This window comes from Telmatherina bonti, assembly GCF_933228915.1.
Source record: "Telmatherina bonti genome assembly, chromosome: 16".
Classification (NCBI taxonomy): domain Eukaryota; kingdom Metazoa; phylum Chordata; class Actinopteri; order Atheriniformes; family Telmatherinidae; genus Telmatherina; species Telmatherina bonti.
Window position 1 is genome coordinate 7,323,573 of NC_136614.1, and position 13,988 is coordinate 7,337,560.

Consider the following 13,988-nt stretch of genomic DNA (forward strand, 5'->3'; position numbering starts at 1 on the left):
ACAGGCTCCATTAGGCCCGTATTAATACTGCAACACACACACATGAACACACACTGGTGTACACAGCGAGTCCTGGCTGTCTGGGGAGAGTTGGGCATTATCCACTGAGTGAATGAGTTGTTAGTGTAAATCACTGCTCACACTGAACATGTACGTGTGTGTGCTTCATCAGGAACGTGTCTGGATGAGCCGAGACCAGGAAAAACGGGGAAACGGTCCAACTTCAATCATCCTGGATTCAGTCTGGCGTTGGAAAAAGGCACAGCGGTAGACTCATCACATAAACACTACAGGACTTCAAAGGAAAGATAGAAGAGAAGAAAAGAGAAAAAGTCAGCATCAGACTGACTTTTACTTTCCAAAGAGACCTCAGAGAAGAAAGGAGATGAAAATGATGGCTCATCGCTGGAAGGTGCCTTGCTGCCAGTTTAGTCGTGCAGCTTTAAAGTCTGTAGGACTCTCCAGAACTCTCCACTGTCTGAGGAACCACCTTCACGCTGGCCGAATCATCTCCATGTGCTTTTCTACCTCCAGAGAGATGTAAAACGGTCCGCTTGAAGCTCAGTGACAGAAAGTTGCCACCAGTTGGATTCCCCCGTGAGGACTGCTGCACTGTTTTAGTTTTTCATCCAATCAAACGATGTGTTTCAATTTAAAGAAAAAGAAAATTCTGTCAGTAGGATTTTACCTGAAGAACTTGATCAATAGATGTACTAATATCTGTATGATCTTGTGAGGTGAGCAGTGAAGATGTGAACACAGAGTAGCTTGATGAGAGGTCACAGAGAGGCAGGGGGACGTTCCTCCCTGGACAGCAGCTGGGATCTCCTGCTTACGAACCACAGCAGCAGAACTTACACTTCCTGCAGATGAAGGCGGAATTCACCGATTTAATGGTAAAACTTTTAGAAAACTACAACACTGGAACCATGTTTTCATCGAGCGACACAAGACAAGTGAGACATACAGTAGAGAAACAGGGAAAGGCCACGGAGGACGTTAGCTTGATTTATCCTGGAAGTCGATAATACGGAACACAGACGTGAACTCTGAACTCTGCGCCGCCCACCAGGCGATGAACTGACTCCACCGTGCCAACAGAAACACGCATGGAAGTATGAGGACGGCAACCTCCATCCTGGTTTACGTCTGTAAGGGAGCAGAGAAGGGCCTCAACACGGCGGCTCTCCAGGACCGAGGTTCTGGTCTAGAACTCCAGGTGCTCTCCAGGACCGAGGTTCTGGTCTAGAACTCCAGGTGCTCTCCAGGACCGAGGTTCTGGTTCTGGTTCTGGTTCATTTCACCCTGACACAGAGTGTGAAGCCTGAACTGCAGACAGGGTTGTGTGTGATGGTTACACACCGATCAGACAACCGGATCTGAAACCGACTTGATGGAGGGTTAGCTGTGGATGGGACGGGCTGGTCGGGGAGCTTTATGGGTATGATGGCAGCTTTTTCAGCTTTAAAACATAACTTATCATGGAAAATGTTTTCCACGACTGAGTCTGGATGTAAAAACACACAAAGTTTTCCTCATTTAACGTCTCATGTTTGCTTTAGATAACGTTCAGTCCTGTGTGTGTCGACATTAATTTCCTGTTTTAATGAAAACATCAGCGTCGTCTCTTCTCTCCACTCTTATTGACACATCCTGGTGTTTTCTGAGCCTCTGCTGTTTTATTTGTGTCCTCGTGGTCCTGTTGCGACGCGCTGGGTTGTACCGAACCCAGAGGCAGCTGACGGGGGAATGGACGCTCCCGCTGTGGGAAACACTAAAGCAGCTGAGTAATTACCAAAAGACAGAATGAACCACTGTGTTTGTCTTCCCGCAACAATCAGCTGGTGTTTTATTACCTTCACATCCTCTGCACACGTGATCTGATGTCGGGACCGAGCCTCACGTGTTTCAGATGCTGCTGATATGGAACTGGTCGGTCCAGGGTCTGGTTTATGTGCTGCTCATCAACCTGACAGCAGACAAGTTGGGTAAAGAAGGGATCTCCTTCCAGAGCGCAGAACCTGTAGATCTCCACCAACGTCCAGTCGTCTTCTTGTCACGCCTTCCTTCAGGAAACATTTAGGGCTGTGACGAGATGCTTTCGTCCCGATTTGATTCGATTCCAGTTTTTTCGGTGCAGATTTGATTTAAATTGCGATTCTCACAATTCTTTGATCTTCCTGATTTTTGTAGATTAAAAACAAGAAAAAAGAACAAAACTTTTTTTTGCTCTTTATTTTTCTTGATTTCATTTAGAAAAAAGCAACCCAGCATCCAGACCATCATTCTGCTGCTGTAACGCCCAAGAAGACACGTAAAAAGATCAATAAAAACAATGAAAATGACATAATAGATCATTTTTATTTATGAGGGAAAAAATCTAATTTTTAACAAAAAAATCTATTTTAAAACTGTGAAGCAAAAAATCCTGATATTTGATTTTTCCATTCGGTTTTCCCGCCCCCAGTAAACATCAGCTGTCCTCTCAGTTTCCTGCTGCAGACGCCATCAGAGATGATCCGTGTCTTCATGGATGCAAGTGAACGGATAAAAAGCCTGGTGTGCAGACGTACCGCTCGAGAGATTCTCACATGATCCCTCATCCAGACGAAACGGTCAGATCGATCCAGGTGGACTTTCCTTATCTTCTCCTGTGTTCCAGCTGATTTTACTCTGACATGTGCAGTAATCTCACACGCCTCAGCTTTCTGCAGAGGCCAAGCTTACACACAACCATGGAGCTGTGAAGATGTACTTCTGGACTTCAGGTGTGTCTTTCAGACAGGAAGTAGAAATAACAAGATCCCATCAAGCAGGAGTTCAAGTCCAACCAACCGGGAAATGTTTCTGCAAAACACTTCAAGCTCCCAGAAACTGGATGAGTTTCTAGATAACCAAAACTATCCAGGGTGTACCCCGCCTTTCACACAGAGACTGCTGGGATCGGCTCCAGCTTCCCCATGCCCCTCATCGGACTGGGTGGTGTGCATGATGGATGGATGGAAGGACGGACGAACGGATGGATGGATGGATGGATGGATGGACGGACGAACGGATGGATGGATGGATGGATGGAAGGACGGACGAATGGATGGATGGATGGATGGATGGACGGACGAACGGATGGATGGATGGATGGATGGATGGATGGATGGATGGAAGGACGGATGGATGGATGGATGGATGGAAGGACGGATGGAAGGATGGACGGATGGATGGATGGATGGAAGGACGGATGGAAGGATGGATGGACGGACGGATGGAAGGATGGATGGATGGATGAACGGAGAGACGGATGGATGGACCGATGGACGGATGGAAGGATGGATGGATGTATGGATGGATGGATGGATGGAAGGATGGATGGACAGATGGATGGAAGGATGGATGGATGGATGGATGGAAGGATGGACGGACAGATGGATGGATGGATGGAAGGATGGACGGATGGAAGGATGGATGGATGGAAGGATGGATGGACGGACGGATGGAAGGATGGATGGATGGATGGATGTATGGATGGATGGATGGACAGATGGATGGATGGATGGAAGGATGGATGGATGGATGGACGGATGGATGGACAGATGGATGGATGGATGGAAGGATGGATGGATGGATGGACGGATGGACGGATGGATGGACAGATGGATGGATGGATGGAAGGATGGATGGATGGACGGATGGACGGACGGACGGACAGATGGATGGATGGAAGGATGGATGGATGGACGGACGGACGGACGGACAGATGGATGGATGGATGGATGGATGGACGGATGGATGGATGGATGGATGGACGGATGGATGGACAGATGGATGGATGGATGGAAGGATGGATGGATGGACGGATGGACGGACGGACGGACAGATGGATGGATGGAAGGATGGATGGATGGACGGACGGACGGACAGATGGATGGATGAATGAATGACAGGCCGGTAGATGAGTGAGGGAAGAACAATCTGAGCCAGGAACTGTAAACGTATTTGCTCCCAGCCTGCGCTCAGCTGTGGACCTGCAGGCTGGAATCTTCTGTTCATTCAGCACCTGAGCAGGTGTGTTTACACAGCTGAGGTGCAATAAGCTGAACACACCGAAGCTGCTCAGATTTAAAATGAAGCAATCAGAATGACTGACAGCTTCAGTTCAGCAGCAGCAAATGGAGCGAAGCCCAAGTTAACAGCATGATTACAATCTGAGCACAGAGATGAAGCCATGCATCTTCTGTCATGTTTCAGTAAACCGCAGTGTGAAGACATGCATCTCCTCTTAATGAGGCCATTAGAGCCTCCAGCGGTCGCTGCTGATCGATGCTTACAGTGTTTACACACACAGACACACACACACACACACACACACCAGCTGAATGTTGTTTGCAAACAGCTGATAATCACTTTGATACGCTGGATTACTCAGAACAATACAAACACATGCTGCCACACCCACACACACACACACACACACACACACACACACACACACACACACACACACACACACACACACACACACACTCAGAGAGAAAACTGGCTGGTTGGTCTGCAGTCAAGCTGGTGACTCGGCTGTGTTTTAATAATAATCAGATTAAATAAACCGGCCGGAGCCTGTTATCAGCAGTAATGAATGACTGGAGAATTATCTCTGAGAATGGACAGTAGGCAGGCTAATTACGAGGAAAACACACTCCGGAGGCATTCATCATGAAGCCCTAAATCTCTATTAGATCACCAGAACCCCCAAGAGATATAGATGATGTCGTCTGCACTTTCTCAGGAACAGTAAGGTTAAGGTGATCAGACCTCTGTATCAGGTAAACCTGAAGACGCAGCAGACACTCAGAGCATCGATGTTAGCATAGCAACAGTTTAAGTAATGAAACCGAACCAGAGCAGGGTCTCGATTCGATGTCAGCTTAATCATGTCCACCTTCCAGTACAGGGTTGGACCCACTATTCACCCAGAAGTGCTTTCATTCCTGGTGCGATGGACAGAGAAAGGCCAGAGAACACATCCACAATGAGAATCTCCCATTCCACCTCATCACCATGAGAATCTCCCATTCCACCTCATCATGATGAGAATCTCCCGTTCCACCTCATCATGATGAGAATCTCCCGTTCCACCTCATCATGATGAGAATCTCCCGTTCCACCTCATCATGATGAGAATCTCCCGTTCCACCTCATCACCATGAGAATCTCCCGTTCCACCTCATCACGATGAGAATCTCCCATTCCACCTCATCATGATGAGAATCTCCCGTTCCACCTCATCATGATGAGAATCTCCCGTTCCACCTCATCATGATGAGAATCTCCCGTTCCACCTCATCACGATGAGAATCTCCCGTTCCACCTCATCACGATGAGAATCTCCCGTTCCACCTCATCACGATGAGAATCTCCCGTTCCAGCTCATAATGATGAGAATCTCCCGTTCCACCTCATCATGATGAGAATCTCCCGTTCGACCTCATCATGATTAGAATCTCCCGTTCCACCTCATCACCATGAGAATCTCCCGTTCCACCTCATCATGATGAGAATCTCCCGTTCGACCTCATCATGATGAGAATCTTCCGTTCCACCTCATCACCATGAAAATCTCCCGTTCCACCTCATCACCATGAGAATCTCCCGTTCCACCTCATCACCATGAGAATCTCCCGTTCCACCTCATCACCATGAGAATGTCCCGTTCCACCTCATCACCATGAGAATGTCCCGTTCCACCTCATCACCATGAGAATCTCCCGTTCCACCTCATCACCATGAGAATCTCCCGTTCCACGTCATCAGCATGAGAATCTCCCGTTCCACCTCATCATGATGAGAATCTCCCGTTCCACCTCATCACGATGAGAATCTCCCATTCCACCTTATCATGATGAGAATCTCCCGTTCGACCTCATCATAATTAGAATCTCCCGTTCCACCTCATCATGATGAGAATCTTCCGTTCCACCTCATCACCATGAAAATCTCCCGTTCCACCTCATCACCATGAGAATCTCCCGTTCCACCTCATCACCATGAGAATCTCCAGTTCCACCTCATCACCATGAGAATCTCCCGTTCCACCTCATCATGATGAGAATCTCCCGTTCCACCTCATCATGATGAGAATCTCCCGTTCCACCACATCATGATGAGAATCTCCCGTTCCACCTCATCATGATGAGAATCTTCCGTTCCACCTCATCACCATGAGAATCTCCCGTTCGACCTCATCATGATTAGAATCTCCCGTTCCACCTCATCACCATGAGAATCTCCCGTTCCACCTCATCATGATGAGAATCTCCCGTTCGACCTCATCATGATGAGAATCTTCCGTTCCACCTCATCACCATGAAAATCTCCCGTTCCACCTCATCACCATGAGAATCTCCCGTTCCACCTCATCACCATGAGAATCTCCCGTTCCACCTCATCACCATGAGAATGTCCCGTTCCACCTCATCACCATGAGAATCTCCCGTTCCACCTCATCACCATGAGAATCTCCCGTTCCACGTCATCAGCATGAGAATCTCCCGTTCCACCTCATCATGATGAGAATCTCCCGTTCCACCTCATCACGATGAGAATCTCCCATTCCACCTCATCATGATGAGAATCTTCCGTTCCACCTCATCACCATGAAAATCTCCCGTTCCACCTCATCACCATGAGAATCTCCCGTTCCACCTCATCACCATGAGAATGTCCCGTTCCACCTCATCACCATGAGAATGTCCCGTTCCACCTCATCACCATGAGAATCTCCCGTTCCACCTCATCACCATGAGAATCTCCCGTTCCACCTCATCACCATGAGAATCTCCCGTTCCACCTCATCACCATGAGAATCTCCCGTTCCACCTCATCACCATGAGAATCTCCAGTTCCACCTCATCACCATGAGAATCTCCCGTTCCACCTCATCATGATGAGAATCTCCCGTTCCACCTCATCATGATGAGAATCTCCCGTTCCACCACATCATGATGAGAATCTCCCGGTCCACCTCATCATGATGAGAATCTCCCGTTCCACCTCATCATGATGAGAATCTTCCGTTCCACCTCATCACCATGAGAATCTCCCGTTCCACCTCATCCTGATGAGAATCTCCCGTTCCACCTCATCCTGATGAGAATCTCCCGGTCCACCTCATCATGATGAGAATCTCCCGTTCCACCTCATCCTGATGAGAATCTCCCGGTCCACCTCATCATGATGAGAATCTCCCGTTCCACCTCATCATGATGAGAATCTTCCGTTCCACCTCACCATGAGAAGCTCCCGTTCGACCTCATGATGAGAATCTCCCGTTCCACCACATCACCATGAGAATCTCCCGTTCCACCTCATCACCATGAGAATGTCCCGTTCCACCTCATCACCATGAGAACCTCCCGTTCCACCTCATCACCATGAGAACCTCCCGTTCCACCTCATCACCATGAGAATCTCCCGTTCCACCTCATCATGATGAGAATCTCCCGTTCCACCTCATCATGATGAGAATCTCCCGTTCCACCTCATCAGCATGAGAATCTCCCGTTCCACCTCATCATGATGAGAATATCCCGTTCCACCTCATCACCATGAGAATCTCCCGTTCCACCTCATCACCATGAGAATCTCCCGTTCCACCTCATCACCATGAGAATCTCCCGTTCCACCTCATCATGATGAGAGTCTCCGGTTCCACCTCATCATGATGAGAATCTTCCGTTCCACCTCATCACCATGAGAATCTCCCAGTCCACCTCATCATGATGAGAATCTCCCATTCCACCTCATCATGATGAGAATCTTCCGTTCCACCTCATCATGATGAGAATATCCCGTTCCACCTCATCACCATGAGAATCTCCCGTTCCACCTCATCACCATGAGAATCTCCAGTTCCACCTCATCACCATGAGAATCTCCCGTTCCACCTCATCATGATGAGAATCTCCCGTTCCACCTCATCATGATGAGAATCTCCCGTTCCACCTCATCAGCATGAGAATCTCCCGTTCCACGTCATCAGCATGAGAACCTCCCGTTCCACCTCATCACCATGAGAATCTCCCGTTCCACCTCATCATGATGAGAATCTTCCGTTCCACCTCATCATGATGAGAATCTCCCGTTCCACCTCATCAGCATGAGAATCTCCCGTTCCACCTCATCATGATGAGAATATCCCGTTCCACCTCATCACCATGAGAATCTCCCGTTCCACGTCATCAGCATGAGAATCTCCAGTTCCACCTCATCATGATGAGAATCTCCCGTTCCACCTCATCACCATGAGAATCTCCCGTTCCACCTCATCATGATGAGAGTCTCCGGTTCCACCTCATCATGATGAGAATCTTCCGTTCCACCTCATCACCATGAGAATCTTCCGTTCCACCTCATCACCATGAGAATCTCCCGTTCCACCTCATCACCATGAGAATCTCCAGTTCCACCTCATCACCATGAGAATCTCCCGTTCCACCTCATCCTGATGAGAATCTCCCGTTCCACCTCATCATGATGAGAATCTCCCGTTCCACCTCATCAGCATGAGAATCTCCCGTTCCACGTCATCAGCATGAGAATCTCCCGTTCCACCTCATCATGATGAGAATATCCCGTTCCACCTCATCACCATGAGAATCTCCCGTTCCACCTCATCACCATGAGAATCTCCCGTTCCACCTCATCACCATGAGAATCTCCCGTTCCACCTCATCACCATGAGAATCTCCCGTTCCACCTCATCACCATGAGAATCTCCCGTTCCACCACATAACCATGAGAATCTCCCGTTCCACCTCATCACCATGAGAATCTCCCGTTCCACCTCATCACCATGAGAATCTCCCGTTCCACCTCATCAGCATGAGAATCTCCCGTTCCACCTCATCACCATGAGAATCTCCCGTTCCACCTCATCACCATGAGAATCTCCCGTTCCACCTCATCATGATGAGAATCTCCCGTTCCACCTCATCATGATGAGAATCTCCCGTTCCACCACATCTGTATATCTGTTTAGACATTTGTGGTAACATCAGCAGAACTTGATAAAGTGAACAGCGAGTTTTTAACATAAAACCATCATAATAGTTGTTCTGTAACAGATAAAACAGTGTTTTCCTACAAGTTAAAGATTCAGGTTTGTGTTTCAGAGGTGGAACCTTCACAGCACTAAAAAGACTATAAGGAAAGAAGTGGTTGTCACGAAGCATTATTGTGCAACTCTTCTGTTAGAGTCCAGTTCTTACATCAACAGAGAAGCTCAGCAGCTACAGGCTGGCAGGACTTTGTGTGGCACAGCTTCTGTCTTTGTTCATTTCTGGGATCTAAAGAATCTGGTGGGACTAAAATGTTGGAAGTGTAGAGTAGATTTCAGAAAGACGAGGTTTTATGGTTTGATGCAGTGTTTAAGTTGAGTCAATTTCATGGTTAAAATTTGGGTGAAGCTGCAGGGAAAGGGATCAGATCTCCCAAAGACAGTATGCAAGGCTGTGTGAGGCAGAACTTAATGAAATTAGTACTCAGCTCAGAGTAACTGAGCCAATAAACCCGGATCAATTAAACAATAAAACAGAGTGTTTGACAATTTCCTTCGATCTCTTTGATGGTTGTGGTTAATTTCTTCTGCCATCATAAGTATATAATCAGTTACAGCAAAAGGTTAACTGCTTTAAGTCCAGACCTTACCCCGACCACAGCAATGGATAAAAATCTTTCAATAATTAAACAACACAATCCGAGCCTACTCCTGTTGGACTTTTACATATGTGTCTGAGGAAACGTTCCACAGAAACTAAGCATTTTATTGTTTATGGTGCTCTACTTAATGATTCACATGGGTACAGTGAGAATGACCGATTTGCTGGGTTTAAGAACAAGATGAAGATAGTTCACTTATAAACAAGCTAACATTAGGACAGGATTAATCATGTTATTTCATAGGAAAGTGGACTTTCAGAGGTGACACTGTTGACCTGAGGGGAAGGATGAACGAGAGTCATCTGTCATCGATCTGAACTCGGACATTTAGCTAGGCTCTGGAACTGGTCAGAAGAAATTCAGCTTCGTTTGTACTAAATTGGAAGCATGTTAAAGAGACGTTTTAATTTCTATCTAAACAGAGAGAAAGGAGGAAGCATGGAGCTAGGTTTGGTTTCCAAATCAGGTAGAGGTGAGTGTCATCTGCATCGCAATGGAAGTGTTTTCTAAATATGTAAATAAGAGGAGGTACATAAATAAGAAAGAGGAGGAGCCCCATGACAGAGTCCTGTGGAACTCCTCTGGAAACTGGAGGTCTGAAACCAGATGGATCACCTGGGGCAGGTGTGTCTGCCGCCTTCCCGCCCCGCACCTTTTGGAGCATTTTGGCTCATCTGTTGGGACTAAACGCACAACTTGGCCAAGTGCGTGCATCTTTGGCGTGCACACTCAGAGCGCGTTCCCAGCATGTTGGGTGCACGTTTGGAGGGGTTTCGACACACGACTGACTGAGTAGGTTAATTGCATTAAGTAAATCTGAACACATGCTGAAAACCCAGCAGTCCTAAAACATTTTAGTCCGCTGTTTAATAATCCAGGACACGAATATCTCTTTTGGTTTGTACCTGAAACAAAACCGCAGAGATCAAATGAACATTTTTATCCACTACACCAGTCCAACCGTCTCCTCTGACATGAAGATGCTGATGAATCGTACATTCTAGTGAACGTTTCACTTCCTTTGGTTCATTGTCGCCCTGCTTCGGCGTTTTCTCACTGTTTCACCGTTTATTACAGAAATAATTGGTCCCACATCTTAAAGCATTTTTTCCTGACGTTCATGTCACAGGGTTCTGTGCTGTTTCCAATGAATGATGGCAACGCCATGACTTCGTTGAGGTGATTTATTTACACGACCTCCACAGTGCAGCAATATATTCAGTGATCACGGCCAATGTGTACAATATTTACACAGGTTTCTCACCAATTGTTGTCTCAAGACCAGCTCTGCAATACAACCCAACCTGCTCCACACAGTTTAGCTCTGAAGGAGCTCCTTATAAAGATTAAGCTCCTTCCATAACAGGGCGCTTCCCAGTTATCCATTCTTTTTTATATATTCCATTTGTTCTTCACAATAAATACATATGCAGGAAAACCCCAAACCATACATCCATCCATCCATCTTCTGCCGCTTATCCGGGGTCGGGTCGCGGGGGCAGCAGCCTAAGCAGGGAAGCCCAGACTTCCCTCTCCCCAGCCACATTTGCCAACTCTGCGGGGGGATCCCGAGGCGTTCCCAGGCCAGCCGAGAGATATAATCCCTCCAGCGTGTCCTGGGTCTTCCCCGGGGTCTCCTCCCAGAGGGACGTAGAACACCTCACCAGGGAGGTCCAGGAGGCATCCTGACCAGATGCCCGAGCCACCTCAGCTGGTTCCTCTCGATGTGGAGGAGCAGCGGCTCTACTCTGATCTCCTCCCGGATGACCGAGCTCCTCACCCTATCTCTAAGGGAGAGCCCGGCCACCCTGCGGAGGAAACTCATTTCAGCCGCCTGTATACGAGATCTCCTTCTTTCAGTCACGACCCACAGCTCATGACCATAGGTGAGGGTAGGAACGTAGATCGACTGGTAAATGGAGAGCTTCGCCTTCTGGCTCAGCTCCTTCTTCACCACGACAGACCGGTGCAGAGCCCGCATTACTGCAGACGCCGCACTGATCCGTCTGTCCATCTCACGCTCCATCCTTCCCTCACTCGCGAACAAGACCCCGAGATATTTAAACTCCTCCACTTGAGGCAGGACCTGACTCCCGACCCGGAGAGGGCAATCCACCCTATTCCGGCTGAGGACCATGGTCTCAGATTTGGAGGTGCTGATTCTCATCCCAGCCGCTTCACACTCGGCCGCGAATCGCTCAAAAGAGAACTGGAGATCACCAAACCCAAACCAAGCCAGACACAGGTAAACAACCTAAACTTCATAACGACTAACATTACACACAGAAAATAAACATGATAATTAGACGTCATGTGACGGTGACGTTGCCACACCCAGCTTGGATGTTGCCTCGGTTTACCGTGGCTACCAGCGGTCATGGTGGCACACGGTGAGACAGCAACCTGTTCCTGATGTCGGTAACAAGACGGTTGAGTGTGCACCCTGAATCGTCTAATCGAATGTTGGGAATGCGGCTGCTAACGGAACCGCGGATGTGTCGCCGGTGGCGTGCTCGTACTGGAGGCGGCAGTCAGGTAGACGTGTGTGTGTGTGTGTGTGTGTGTGTGTGAGAGTACGTGTGTGTGTGGCGTTGGTTGGCAGAATGCGTGACAAGGTCTCTTTGCCACAATCTAACATAAACCTGTCCAGTTGCCAATTTCTACCAGGAAAAGTGATCATTTCTGAGCCGAGAGAAGCCGGAAGTCAGAGAACAAAAATTATCTTTGGTTTATTTCACGACTTTCAGGACGGCTGCATCAATTTCATGAATATTCACAGAAGCCAGAAAAAGAAAAAAAGCTCATTTAAATAAATAAATTCAATGTATAAAATCCATATCTTCTGGAGCTTTTCTTTTCTCATCTTTAGGAAAGTCCCAGAATGACTGGCTGCTGTTAAACCATTAACTGGACCGACACACATCTGTCTTTCCAGTCATCCGTCCATCGAGCATCTTCAGCTGACAAACTTTCAGGTAATGAAGTCTCGGAGCTGCGAAGATTCTCCACAGCAAAAAGGGAAACACAGAAATGAGAGAGAAGAGACGATGCGGCAGAACGTCCTCATGGGGAAACCCAGAAGCAGCCTTCCCTGAAATTACAGATTTTATTAACCGCTCTCTGCAGCTCCATAAAGGAAGAACTCATCGTGTCTCCATCTTGTCTTTGTCCATTGGTCTCTCCTCATCTCACACACCAGTTCACCTGATTACCCATCATCCCTCACTGTCCTACCGCGTTCATGACGACACCACCCTCCCACTTCAGCTGCTGGGTGGAGGAAAAGAAGCGGCTCCATCTCTTTATAAAGCTGTTTCTGACAGTTTTCCTCCGAAGCCCCGGTTCCGACGGGACCTCCGTCCGCTCGGGAGTTAAAAATCACACCAGGGCCGCGTGAATAAGAGGAGTTTCCGTCTGATCCTTCCAGCTTCATCCTGAATGAAGAGGAAGATTACAGCCTCGTCATCGCTCTGTTCAACAGGTCTGTCCCTGCTGCTTTTCCTGTCCCGGTTGGACATAAACCTCTCCAGGATCATCCCGGCATGGAAACGACCCGGAGACGGACATGTGCTACAGATGAGTCTGAAAGGTCCAGAACGGGAAGAACTGCAGGCAAACCTGGAGAAATGTTGACTTTTTCAGGATTAAATATCAGAAGGAGCTCTGTGGGGGTTTGTTTCCTCGTTTCTTTTCTGGTACAAATAAACTCCCTCATCATGGAATTTGTTAGAAAAACAGCTAAAAGAAAAGTAAAGCAGCAGAACTATGATGAGAAGAACAAATAAGACATCTGCTTATTGTTGCAGGAATAAACTCATTTCCATGGATCATTAATACAAAATGAAGCTCATTTCTGCTTTTTTCAGCAGGAAGACGACAAATCACAGCAGATTCATTCAGAAGAAAAACATTTTTAGATTTTATTACTGTGCCACTGATAATATCATGCCAGACCTTTGGATCAGCTGTAAAAATCCCATCAAGCAGGCGCCTTGCAAGCTTCAGATCAAATAAATCAGAATCATCTAAAACCTTTTCAAACACGTAAAATTAATCCCGTTTCTTGTATTTCACGCTGGTCTCATGCAAACATGATGACTTTAAAACGCAGCGAATATCTGTGTAAACAAACTCTCAGCAGGCATAAGTCTGATAAAACACAATGAGGTTTGTACATGGGAGTTAAATCAGGTGTGTTGGAGCAGATAAACATCTAAACCCCCCAGGACTACACAGGAGAGAACAGCCAGAGGAGCAGAGCAAACGACAGAATCTCTTCT

At 47.5% G+C, this 13,988-nt stretch overlaps 1 protein-coding gene across 1 annotated transcript in view; it reads right to left on the minus strand.

Moving 5' to 3' along the window:
- The window catches only part of pex7 (peroxisomal biogenesis factor 7), a 99,433-nt gene that overhangs the window by 22,213 nt on the left and 63,232 nt on the right, over positions 1-13,988 (minus strand). The gene's annotated exons all lie outside the window — the stretch shown is intronic.